Source organism: Heterodontus francisci, chromosome 21 (genome assembly GCF_036365525.1).
Source record: "Heterodontus francisci isolate sHetFra1 chromosome 21, sHetFra1.hap1, whole genome shotgun sequence".
NCBI lineage: Eukaryota > Metazoa > Chordata > Chondrichthyes > Heterodontiformes > Heterodontidae > Heterodontus > Heterodontus francisci.
This window is the reverse complement of record NC_090391.1, coordinates 38,335,857-38,339,187: the sequence shown is the minus strand read 5'-3', so window position 1 is coordinate 38,339,187 and position 3,331 is coordinate 38,335,857.

Below are 3,331 nucleotides of genomic sequence, written 5' to 3'. Positions count from 1 at the left end.
CAAGAGATTTGAACTCGAACTTATCAAACTCTTTCAGAATCTTAAAAATCTGTACCCCATAACCTTCTCTTTTTGACAGAAAAATCCCCAGCCTGTTCAGAGATTCAGGATCAGTCTTGCACTTTTCCCAGTGCCTCCACACCCTTGGAGTGTAGGTACACCAACTGTACTGTTAGGAAGGGAGTTGGAGGGATACAATACTGAAACAGGACCTACGGCCCACCAGGTCTATGCTAACTAACAACCAGCCATTTATACCAACCCTATATTAATCCCCTACCTCCACTAGGAGCAATTTATAATGGCCAATTTACCTATCATTGGAGAAAAGATAGTTAAGCGGCTGCATGACCTCCTCCTGTTCTGACGTATCAGGCTTGAGAGGGCTGAATGGATTCCTCCTGTTCCTGTGCATGAAATTCGAGGAGGTTGAATGACCAAACAAGAGTTGTCTTCCATTCCCACATCCACAGTCGCGGGAACTGGTTACAAATGTATAGGTCAGTAATATTTTCTGAACCCAACTACTGAGACAAGGGGATTGTCCTGTGAGGAAAGATTGAGAAAGAGATAAATGGGCCAATGTTTCCTGGAGTTTTGAAGAATAAGAGCTGATCTCATTGAAACTTATAAAATTCTTGGAGGATTTGATACGTAACTACTGAAAGGCATTTCTCCCTGGGGAACTGGGGGATCACAATCTCAGGATAATGGATTCCCATTCCATATGTGATGCGGTGAAATTTCTTCACTCTGATGTTCGTTAATCCTTATAATTCTCCACCCCAGAGAGCTGTGGATGCTCAATCGTTGAGTATATTCAAGAGAGAGCTCGATGAATTTTGAACACCAATAGAATGAAGGGATATGGGGAAATGGCGGGAAGGTGAAGTAGAGGTAAAAAATCAACCGTGATCTTATTTAATGTATTGAATATATGAAGAGAGGTTGAGTAGATTAGGATTATTTTCTTTAGAAAGACAGAGGTTGAGGGGGGACCTGATTGAGGTGTACAAAATCATGAGAGGTATAGACAGGGTGGATAGCAAGAAGCTTTTTCCCAGAATGGGGGATTCAATTACAAGGGGTCACGAGTTCAAAGTGACAGGGGAAAAGTTTAGGGGGGATGTGCATGGAAAGTTCTTTACGCAGAGGGTGGTGGGTGCCTGGAACAAGTTGCCAGCGGAGGTGGTAGACACGGGCACGATAGCGTCTTTTAAGATGTATCTAGACAGATACATGAATGGGCAGGAAGCAAAGAGATACAGACCCTCAGAAAATAGGCGACATGTTTAGATAGAGGATCTGGATCAGCGCAGGCTTGGAGGGCAGAAGGGCCTGTTCCTGTGCTGTAATTTTCTTTGTTCTTTGTTCTTTGTTCTTTGAATGGTGAAGCAGTCTCGAGGGGTCTAATAGCCTACTTCTGCTCTGATTTCATAGTCTTATCATAGCCTACAGTTATGCGGCGCCTTGATTGCAGTAAAGCATACCAAGGCACGTTACAAATGGGATTATCTAACATAATAAATTCAGGAAATGCTGGAAATACTTAGCAGGTCTGGCAGCATCTTTGGAGAGAAAAGCAGAGTTAACGTTTCAGGTCAGTGACCCTTCATCAGAACTGGCAGAGGCTAGACATGTAATAGGTTTTAAGCAAGTAAAGCTAAGAGATATCACAAGAGAAGTTGGTGATAGGACAGGCTCACAGAGAATAACTTACTAGAAGGTCATGGAGCAAAGGCAAACGGTATGTTAATGGTGTTGAAGAAGACAAAGTGTTAGTACAGAGAGCGTGTTAATTGACAGAAAACTGAACTGCCTGGCCCCAAGCAGAAACATGAATATAACAGTGGGTAGGCACTGTAGAAACAAACTAAATAAACTAAAATAAAATAAACACATATAAATAAAAAGAAAATTAAAAATAAAAATAAAAAGGGGGGCACGTCATGCTCTGAAATTATTGAACTCAGTGTTCTGTTCAGAAGGCTGTAGTGTGCCTAATCGGTAAATGAGATGCTGTTCCTAGAGCTTGCATTGATGTTCACTGCAGCAATCCCAGAACAGAGATGTGGGCATGAGAGCGGGGTGTCGGCGGGCGGCGGTTGTGGGGGGGGGGGGCGCGTGGGGGTTGAAAGGGCCAGCAATCGGAAGCTTGGGGTCGTGCTTTTGGACTGAGTGGAGGTGTTCTGCAAGGTGGTCACCCAGTCTGCACTTGAACTCCCCAATTTGAGAGCAGAAACAGTATACTAAATTGAAAGAAGTACAAGTAAATTTCTGCTGCACCTGAAAGGAGTGTTTGGGCCCTTGGATATTGAGGTGAGAGGAGGTAAATGTGCAGGTATTACACCACTTGCCATTGCAGGGAAGGTGCCGTGAGAAGGGGACAACGTGGTGGGAGGGGGAAATGGAGTAGTGGACCAGGGTGTTGCGAGGGAACAGTCTCTTAGGAATGCTGACAGGAGAGGAGAGGGGAAGATGCTGGAGGTGGCGAAAATGGTGGAGGGTGATCCTTTTCGATGTAAAGACTGGTGGTGTGAAAAGTGAGGACAAGGGGAACACGGTCGTTGTTGAAAACATAGAAACCTAGAAAATAGGAGCGGGAGTAGGCCATTCGGCCCTTCGAGCCTGCTCCTCCATTCATTATGTGCATGGTTCTGGGAGGGAGGGAGCAGAAGGGGTGAGGGTAGAGGTGCAGGAAATGGGACGGACACAGTTGAGGGCCCTGTCAACCACAGTGCGGGGGAATCCTCTGTTGAGGAAAAAGGAAGACATATCAGAAAATTTGTCATGGAAGGTTACATCATCAGAGCAGTTGCATCAGAGACGGAGGAACTGTAAAAATGGAATGGAGTCCTTCCGGGAGGCAGGGTGTGAAGAAATCTATTCTCTTCTTCTTCTCTTTGGCCTCCTTGTCTCGAGAGACAATGGGTAAGCACCGGGAGGTGGTCAGTGGTTTGTGAAGCAGCGCCTGGAGTGACTATAAAGGCCAATTCTAGAGTGTCAGACTCTTCCACAGGTGCTGCAGGTAAAATTGGTTGTCGGAGCTGTTACACAGTTGGCTCTCTCCTTGCGCTGCTCTCTTTTTGCCTGCCAACTACTAAGTCTCTCTATAAACACTCACTAAATCAACACTTCTGTGCTGTTCCAAAAAAGATAAAACTCAGCAAGTCGCCCTCCCCTTCTGATCATTCCATTCATCCAAGAAAGGTAGGCCGCTTGGTTCAGTCATGATGCATCCCTGCTTATTTTCCTACATGCTGCGAGGGAAAGGCGGGAGGTCACTTTCCACAGCAATGACAAGAAGAGAACATCCCGCCTGACCAAGCGA